At 43.8% G+C, this 10,000-nt stretch overlaps 2 non-coding genes across 2 annotated transcripts; both read left to right on the top strand.

The window, feature by feature from the left end:
• Window positions 1–5,225: 5,225 nt before the first annotated feature.
• LOC126877850 (small subunit ribosomal RNA) lies at window positions 5,226–7,148 on the top strand. Its single transcript, XR_007695380.1, has one exon. It is a non-coding gene; the product is annotated as a small subunit ribosomal RNA (ribosomal RNA).
• A 1,972-nt stretch (window positions 7,149–9,120) lies between these two features.
• On the top strand, window positions 9,121–9,275 carry LOC126877846 (5.8S ribosomal RNA). The gene has a single exon (XR_007695375.1). It is a non-coding gene; the product is annotated as a 5.8S ribosomal RNA (ribosomal RNA).
• The last annotated feature ends 725 nt before the right edge of the window (window positions 9,276–10,000 follow it).

Below are 10,000 nucleotides of genomic sequence, written 5' to 3'. Positions count from 1 at the left end.
ACCGAAAGTTCAACTCGAAATAACTCGCTAAAAAGCGTTATAACGTATCGAAATTTTGCGTGAAATCGTTACGTTTCGACGAAATCTAGTCGAAAGTAGCGATTTCACTTTATTTTTTTAAAAAATTTCGTCCTCCGGACCAACCTGACCGGGACGTTGGAACTTAGAATTTTTTCGCCCCGTTACGAAAGTACCGAAAGTTCAACTCGAAATAACTCGCTAAAAAGCGTTATAACGTATCGAAATTTTGCGTGAAATCGTTACGTTTCGACGAAATCTAGTCGAAAGTAGCGATTTCACTTTATTTTTTAAAAAAATTTCATCCTCCGGACCAACGTGACCGGGACGTTGGAACTTAGAATTTTTTCGCCCCGTTACGAAAGTACCGAAAGTTCAACTCGAAATAACTCGCTAAAAAGCGTTATAACGTATCGAAATTTTGCGTGAAATCGTTACGTTTCGACGAAATCTAGTCGAAAGTAGCGATTTCACTTTATTTTTTTGAAAAATTTCATCCTCCGGACCAACGTGACTGGGACGTTGGAACTTAGAATTTTTTCGCACCGCTACGAAAAGGCCGAAAGATCCCCTCCAAATAACTCGTTAAAAAGTGTTATAACGTACGAATATTTTTCAAGAAATCGTTATAACTCGATAAAATACGTCGGGATTAAGCGTTTATATCGTCGGCAGACGGATATAAAAACGTTTGGACCGACACGACCGGTCGTTGGAACATAGAAAAATTCCGAGCCGGTACGTTGGGACTTAGAAAAATTCCGAGGGCGAAAAAGTTTTTTCGAGTTTATTCGTTAAAAAGCGTTACAAGGTATGAATTTTTTTGCATAAATCGACGTAACTCGACGAAATACGTCGGGATTAATGGTTTATTTCCGTCCGAGAACGATTTTTAAAAACGGACCTATGCGGCCGGTCGTTCGTACTTGGAAAATTTTCGGACCGAACACTCTTTTTCGATTAATTCGTTAAAAAGCGTTATAACGTACGAATATTTTTCAAGAAATCGTTATAACTCGATAAAATACGTCGGGATTAAGCGTTTATATCGTCGGCAGACGGATATAAAAACGTTTGGACCGACACGACCGGTCGTTGGAACATAGAAAAATTCCGAGCCGGTACGTTGGGACTTAGAAAAATTCCGAGGGCGAAAAAGTTTTTTCGAGTTTATTCGTTAAAAAGCGTTACAAGGTATGAATTTTTTTGCATAAATCGACGTAACTCGACGAAATACGTCGGGATTAATGGTTTATTTCCGTCCGAGAACGATTTTTAAAAACGGACCTATGCGGCCGGTCGTTCGTACTTAGAAAATTTTCGGACCGAACACTCTTTTTCGATTAATTCGTTAAAAAGCGTTATAACGTACGAATATTTTTCAAGAAATCGTTATAACTCGATAAAATACGTCGGGATTAAGCGTTTATATCGTCGGCAGACGGATATAAAAACGTTTGGACCGACACGACCGGTCGTTGGAACATAGAAAAATTCCGAGCCGGTACGTTGGGACTTAGAAAAATTCCGAGGGCGAAAAAGTTTTTTCGAGTTTATTCGTTAAAAAGCGTTACAAGGTATGAATTTTTTTGCATAAATCGACGTAACTCGACGAAATACGTCGGGATTAATGGTTTATTTCCGTCCGAGAACGATTTTTAAAAACGGACCTATGCGGCCGGTCGTTCGTACTTGGAAAATTTTCGGACCGAACACTCTTTTTCGATTAATTCGTTAAAAAGCGTTATAACGTACGAATATTTTTCAAGAAATCGTTATAACTCGATAAAATACGTCGGGATTAAGCGTTTATATCGTCGGCAGACGGATATAAAAACGTTTGGACCGACACGACCGGTCGTTGGAACATAGAAAAATTCCGAGCCGGTACGTTGGGACTTAGAAAAATTCCGAGGGCGAAAAAGTTTTTTCGAGTTTATTCGTTAAAAAGCGTTACAAGGTATGAATTTTTTTGCATAAATCGACGTAACTCGACGAAATACGTCGGGATTAATGGTTTATTTCCGTCCGAGAACGATTTTTAAAAACGGACCTATGCGGCCGGTCGTTCGTACTTAGAAAATTTTCGGACCGAACACTCTTTTTCGATTAATTCGTTAAAAAGCGTTATAACGTACGAATATTTTTCAAGAAATCGTTATAACTCGATAAAATACGTCGGGATTAAGCGTTTATATCGTCGGCAGACGGATATAAAAACGTTTGGACCGACACGACCGGTCGTTGGAACATAGAAAAATTCCGAGCCGGTACGTTGGGACTTAGAAAAATTCCGAGGGCGAAAAAGTTTTTTCGAGTTTATTCGTTAAAAAGCGTTACAAGGTATGAATTTTTTTGCATAAATCGACGTAACTCGACGAAATACGTCGGGATTAATGGTTTATTTCCGTCCGAGAACGATTTTTAAAAACGGACCTATGCGGCCGGTCGTTCGTACTTAGAAAATTTTCGGACCGAACACTCTTTTTCGATTAATTCGTTAAAAAGCGTTATAACGTACGAATATTTTTCAAGAAATCGTTATAACTCGATAAAATACGTCGGGATTAAGCGTTTATATCGTCGGCAGACGGATATAAAAACGTTTGGACCGACACGACCGGTCGTTGGAACATAGAAAAATTCCGAGCCGGTACGTTGGGACTTAGAAAAATTCCGAGGGCGAAAAAGTTTTTTCGAGTTTATTCGTTAAAAAGCGTTACAAGGTATGAATTTTTTTGCATAAATCGACGTAACTCGACGAAATACGTCGGGATTAATGGTTTATTTCCGTCCGAGAACGATTTTTAAAAACGGACCTATGCGGCCGGTCGTTCGTACTTAGAAAATTTTCGGACCGAACACTCTTTTTCGATTAATTCGTTAAAAAGCGTTATAACGTACGAATATTTTTCAAGAAATCGTTATAACTCGATAAAATACGTCGGGATTAAGCGTTTATATCGTCGGCAGACGGATATAAAAACGTTTGGACCGACACGACCGGTCGTTGGAACATAGAAAAATTCCGAGCCGGTACGTTGGGACTTAGAAAAATTCCGAGGGCGAAAAAGTTTTTTCGAGTTTATTCGTTAAAAAGCGTTACAAGGTATGAATTTTTTTGCATAAATCGACGTAACTCGACGAAATACGTCGGGATTAATGGTTTATTTCCGTCCGAGAACGATTTTTAAAAACGGACCTATGCGGCCGGTCGTTCGTACTTAGAAAATTTTCGGACCGAACACTCTTTTTCGATTAATTCGTTAAAAAGCGTTATAACGTACGAATATTTTTCAAGAAATCGTTATAACTCGATAAAATACGTCGGGATTAAGCGTTTATATCGTCGGCAGACGGATATAAAAACGTTTGGACCGACACGACCGGTCGTTGGAACATAGAAAAATTCCGAGCCGGTACGTTGGGACTTAGAAAAATTCCGAGGGCGAAAAAGTTTTTTCGAGTTTATTCGTTAAAAAGCGTTACAAGGTATGAATTTTTTTGCATAAATCGACGTAACTCGACGAAATACGTCGGGATTAATGGTTTATTTCCGTCCGAGAACGATTTTTAAAAACGGACCTATGCGGCCGGTCGTTCGTACTTAGAAAATTTTCGGACCGAACACTCTTTTTCGATTAATTCGTTAAAAAGCGTTATAACGTACGAATATTTTTCAAGAAATCGTTATAACTCGATAAAATACGTCGGGATTAAGCGTTTATATCGTCGGCAGACGGATATAAAAACGTTTGGACCGACACGACCGGTCGTTGGAACATAGAAAAATTCCGAGCCGGTACGTTGGGACTTAGAAAAATTCCGAGGGCGAAAAAGTTTTTTCGAGTTTATTCGTTAAAAAGCGTTACAAGGTATAAATTTTTTTACGGGAATCGTTCTATCTCTATTAAATACGTCGGGATTAAACATTTTTATCGATTTTTTCAAAAAATTAGCGTTCGTCGAACTGACACGACTGGGATATTTTTCTAATTTTTTCGTTAATTAACGTTACAAGGTATATATTTTTTTGCATATTTCTACTTATTTTAACGTATTGTAATTGATTATAAACTTATTTTTTGTCCGTATTCGATAAAAGAGTATGTTTACTGATGCAATTTTTCGGTGAAAAAAAAAATTAATTTTTTGGTAAAAATGCATTTCTATTATGTTAATAAAACGTCTGGTAATGTATTTCGATGGTTGGATATTGGCTTTGTATAGTAGTGATCGAGCGTTCGCGAGACTAAGTTCCAGCGTCCCTTCCGAACGGTACGTTGCTACGGAGGTTTTGCACCGTAAGCGCGCGGCCGCTAGCCCGGCCGGCGCCGGCCTTCCGGCTGGCGCTTTCGTATCTATAAGAGAGACGTCGAGCCGGACGGTTCGGTCGGAACAGCGTTGAGCGCGTGGCTATTCTACGGCCTCGGTTGAGAATTCAGTCACCGCTCCTCGAGTCTTAGTGTATTTTACGCTATTTCTCGACTGTTCCTCCGTTCTCGTTCTGGTTTTTTCTCTACACTGCTGCGCCGCGGGTCGCTGTCCTGGACGTAATGACCAAATATCGTGGCAAGGTTCCCCTGAGTCGGGAAGCTGGTGACCTGTGTGTACGTATTCTAACAAAAATTGTTAGATGCGTGTGTGCTTGTACTAACTGAGCATCGATTCATTCAAAAGAGTATAACCGTCTGCTTTCTATAAAAACTTCTGCTTTCGCAGAAGTATCCGATGAGGCGGTAGGAGCGTACTATCTTTGCGTAGTATGTCTTCTGCCGAAAATGTTCTACCGATTGAAAGAATATTCTTACGGTATGTCCAGCGCGACGCACTGGGATACGCGCTTGTTCGTTCAGCGTGAGGTGCGTATACGTGCTTTACCGCTAAGATATTCTAATAAGTCTTTTTACACGAAGACAGCATTATGGAAATGTTCCTTTAGAAGTACGATTCTAAACATTTTATATAAGACTATGAGAAAGAGAGAGAGAGAAGAGAGGAGGTGGAGTTGAGAATTACAAAGTGGCTGCGAGCGGCGTTCGAAGATTATTACTGAACTATGGGTGTATCTCGAACGTCGCTAGGAGATATATTTTATAGATATATCTATCTTAAGAACGAAAAGTCTCGTCGTACGGTGCTTACGTCCCACCTACGACACGAAGAGAACTTAAACGAAATTTATAAGAATTGTTATACGAATAAGATCCCTGGTTGATCCTGCCAGTAGTCATATGCTTGTCTCAAAGATTAAGCCATGCATGTCTCAGTACATGCCGCATTAAGGTGAAACCGCGAATGGCTCATTAAATCAGTTATGGTTTCTTAGATCATACCTACATTTACTTGGATAACTGTGGTAATTCTAGAGCTAATACATGCAAACAGATTCCGACCAGAGATGGTAGGAATGCTTTTATTAGATCAAAACCAATCGGTGGCGGATGGCTCGTCTGTCCGTCCATCGTTTGTTTTGGTGACTCTGAATAACTTTGTGCTGATCGCATGGTCATCTAGCACCGGCGACGCATCTTTCAAATGTCTGCCTTATCAACTGTCGATGGTAGGTTCTGCGCCTACCATGGTTGTAACGGGTAACGGGGAATCAGGGTTCGATTCCGGAGAGGGAGCCTGAGAAACAGCTACCACATCCAAGGAAGGCAGCAGGCGCGCAAATTACCCACTCCCGGCACGGGGAGGTAGTGACGAAAAATAACGATACGGGACTCATCCGAGGCCCCGTAATCGGAATGAGTACACTTTAAATCCTTTAACGAGGACCAATTGGAGGGCAAGTCTGGTGCCAGCAGCCGCGGTAATTCCAGCTCCAATAGCGTATATTAAAGTTGTTGCGGTTAAAAAGCTCGTAGTTGAATCTGTGTGTCACAGTGTCGGTTCACCGCTCGCGGTGTTTAACTGGCATTATGTGGTACGTCCTATCGGTGGGCTTAGCTCCTCGCGGGCGGTCCAACTAATATCCCATCGCGGTGCTCTTCACTGAGTGTCGAGGTGGGCCGATACGTTTACTTTGAACAAATTAGAGTGCTTAAAGCAGGCTACCTTCGCCTGAATACTGTGTGCATGGAATAATGGAATAGGACCTCGGTTCTATTTTGTTGGTTTTCGGAGCCCCGAGGTAATGATTAATAGGGACAGATGGGGGCATTCGTATTGCGACGTTAGAGGTGAAATTCTTGGATCGTCGCAAGACGGACAGAAGCGAAAGCATTTGCCAAAAATGTTTTCATTAATCAAGAACGAAAGTTAGAGGTTCGAAGGCGATCAGATACCGCCCTAGTTCTAACCATAAACGATGCCAGCCAGCGATCCGCCGAAGTTCCTCCGATGACTCGGCGGGCAGCTTCCGGGAAACCAAAGCTTTTGGGTTCCGGGGGAAGTATGGTTGCAAAGCTGAAACTTAAAGGAATTGACGGAAGGGCACCACCAGGAGTGGAGCCTGCGGCTTAATTTGACTCAACACGGGAAACCTCACCAGGCCCGGACACCGGAAGGATTGACAGATTGATAGCTCTTTCTTGATTCGGTGGGTGGTGGTGCATGGCCGTTCTTAGTTGGTGGAGCGATTTGTCTGGTTAATTCCGATAACGAACGAGACTCTAGCCTGCTAAATAGACGTAACTTATGGTATCTCGAAGGCCCCCGGCTTCGGTCGGTGGGTTTTTACTACCAACGTACAAACAAATCTTCTTAGAGGAACAGGCGGCTTCTAGCCGCACGAGATTGAGCAATAACAGGTCTGTGATGCCCTTAGATGTTCTGGGCCGCACGCGCGCTACACTGAAGGAATCAGCGTGTTTTCCCTGGCCGAAAGGCCCGGGTAACCCGCTGAACCTCCTTCGTGCTAGGGATTGGGGCTTGCAATTATTCCCCATGAACGAGGAATTCCCAGTAAGCGCGAGTCATAAGCTCGCGTTGATTACGTCCCTGCCCTTTGTACACACCGCCCGTCGCTACTACCGATTGAATGATTTAGTGAGGTCTTCGGACTGGTGCGCGGCCAATGTGATAAGCATTGCCGATGTTACCGGGAAGATGACCAAACTTGATCATTTAGAGGAAGTAAAAGTCGTAACAAGGTTTCCGTAGGTGAACCTGCGGAAGGATCATTAACGATACGATACCAAAAGAATTTGACTTGAACACATATAAAAACTATGAAATATATATCACAATGGTCGGTAAGGAGCCGTACTCCTCCTGTATCGACGAAAGTATATACGACGTATTAACAAGCTATATACTTTAACAAACGAAAACGCCAGGGAGCTTGGCAACCTCCGTTGGCACGAATAGAAATATTCTTAAGGAGGAGACGACCCTCCAGCTACGGAATTATACGAAGAGAAGGTGGCACTCTCTCTCGATCATCGGGATGAAGAGATATATATATACAAGTATAAAAACGAAATGCGAATGAAACTTATTCGAGGCGCCTGCGTGAGGTCGTAAACAGAAAGACCCGCCGTCTCCGAATAAAACATATAACATATAATATATATATATATGAAATTCTAATAAAAGGGAACTCTAGCTTCGAAAGAGCCAACAAAAGTTAAGGCTCGATATCAAACGAAAAAATTACGATGGAAACCAGGTGTAAAGAGAAATGCAGTCGTGGCGCCTGCGAGAGGCCGTACACAGAAAGACCCGCCGTCACGATCTCGTATTTCGTATTTGCATCGTGGAAACCGTACAAACGAAATATAAAAGTCCATGCAAACTAATAAGAAAATCTCTAAAGTGCCTCGTGTCGGAGTGATCATGCTCGCCTATTCTCTTCTATGTTTCGTGGTCTGTGTTGCGTTTGTTCTCCTCCTAGCAACGGGACATATCGAAGACTCCTCTTTGGGATCGAACGAAGCGTCTAGAACGAGTCGACGAGAGCGAAAGAACTTGTAGCGAGTCGCGCAGAGCGAAAGGATACCGATATACATCTTCGAAGGTTCTCTTCGAAGATCCATGGATACCTTCTGCGTCGACTTCTCTCGTCTCTTTCATCGAAACTCTCGTCGTTCTCGAAACGTGCTTCCTACCCAAAGGGCGTGTGCTCTTCGTATGTCGTTTCGTTCGAAATAACGAAACCACGTGTAACATACTCGTGGATCGGGTAACCTAGAACGAAGACGCATCGCGTGGATGTTGGCCCGCTATGCGACGATGACCGATGATGATGATGATGATGATGATGATGATATGATGATGATGTCGATGTCGACGACGACGACGATGAAGACGATGTGTAGCAACGATTCGTAACTAGTCTAGCCGAAGTTCGTTCAGAGGGGAACGCCGCCGGCTTCGAAGCCTCGATGTCGTGAGTCGGACACCCGTGCCGTCGCTAGAGTTTTTCAAACTCTGCTTCTGGATATCGGGACGAAAGACCGCGCGAGGACGATGGCTGCGAGTCCCATCGAATTTTTGTTTTTTTTTTTTTTTTTAAAGAAAAAACACCACCCGAACGGAGATGTGTTCTATCTTTCGTCGATTTTTCATGCTTTCAGTCGGTCGCGTGGTCGCCATCCGTTCGGAGGGGATCGCCGGCTTCGAAACCTCGATGTCGTGAGTCGGACACCCGTGCCGTCGCTAGAGTTTTTCAAACTCTGCTTCTGGATATTGGGACGAAAGACCGCTCGAGGCGGACGGCCGCGCGAATCCCATCGAATCTTTACTATCACCCGAACGATGGAGAGATGCACGCGCGCTGTTTCTTGAATAATTGGACGAGAGAGTAGAATCAAACACATATATAACATGGGCTAGCCACCGTGCTTACTCGTTCGCGAGATCGTGTGCTGTACAGAGGATTCAGAATCGGGTGTATATATCCCCGTCGTTTCCTGACGAACGGAGCTTCGATCTCGATGGTTGTTATATATCATAATGTACTTTACGCCCGGCCGGCGAACGCGCGTATCTTCGCGCGTTCGTCGTTTTCTTTTTTTTTCGAACGTTTTTGTGTCGTCAATCCTATGGCGACTTCTGCGCGTTCGATTCCCGTTGGTCGAACGTGACGGAACTCGGCTTCGCTAGAACCGAGAAGAGTACATTTGAGTATTGAACTGTTGTAAATTTATAAAAGATTACCCTGAACGGTGGATCACTTGGCTCGTGGGTCGATGAAGAACGCAGCTAATTGCGCGTCAACGTGTGAACTGCAGGACACATGAACATCGACATTTCGAACGCACATTGCGGTCCACGGATACAATTCCTGGACCACGCCTGGCTGAGGGTTGCTCACGTAAACCTAAGACTGCTTGCGTTGCGTATCGTTACTCTCCGTATCTGTCTCTCTCTGTCCCTTCTTGCCTTAACAACCCGCCGTCGTTCTTCTTTATATAAGAGAACGTTTCAGAGTCGGACGAAGGTACAAGAACGAGGATACGAATAAGAGCGGACGGAGAGAACATACGCGACGTACGAGCGATTGTTGGACGCTCGTCGGCGTTCGTCGCGGTCGTGCAGAGACCGTGCAAGTCGTACGCATGCTCGATATATAATCTATCGTGTTCACGGGAGACTACGAAACTCTACCTCTGTCTCTCTCTGTCCCTTCTTGCCTTGACAACCCGCCGTCGTTCTTCTTAAAAATTATAAGAGAACGTTTCAGAGTCGGACGAAGGTATACGAAGGGATACGAATAAGAGCGGAGAGAACCGGTCACGGACCTGCGTGAGTGCTCGCGGCGTCGTGAGTCGTCCTTACGAGGGCGACCGCCCGCTTATGCACCGCTTCGTGTATCGGTTATCGAACGTATATACTCGTAGTGTTCTCCTCGTGACCGATTTTTTTTTCATATCAGGCGATATATGCTACGTTTGCCGGTGTTCGACGCACGAAGGTCCGCGCCCCCGACGTCGTCTTAAAAGAATATTATATTTGGCGAGACTGAGAGAGAAAGCAAATATGGGAACTCGGTCGAGAGAGGAGAGAAGAGAGAACCAAAAAAAAAACCTAAACT

Source organism: Bombus huntii, unplaced genomic scaffold (assembly GCF_024542735.1).
Source record: "Bombus huntii isolate Logan2020A unplaced genomic scaffold, iyBomHunt1.1 ctg00000258.1, whole genome shotgun sequence".
Classification (NCBI taxonomy): Eukaryota; Metazoa; Arthropoda; class Insecta; order Hymenoptera; family Apidae; genus Bombus; species Bombus huntii.
The sequence above is the reverse complement of the archived record's forward strand: the minus strand, read 5'-3'. Positions and strand labels throughout refer to the sequence as shown.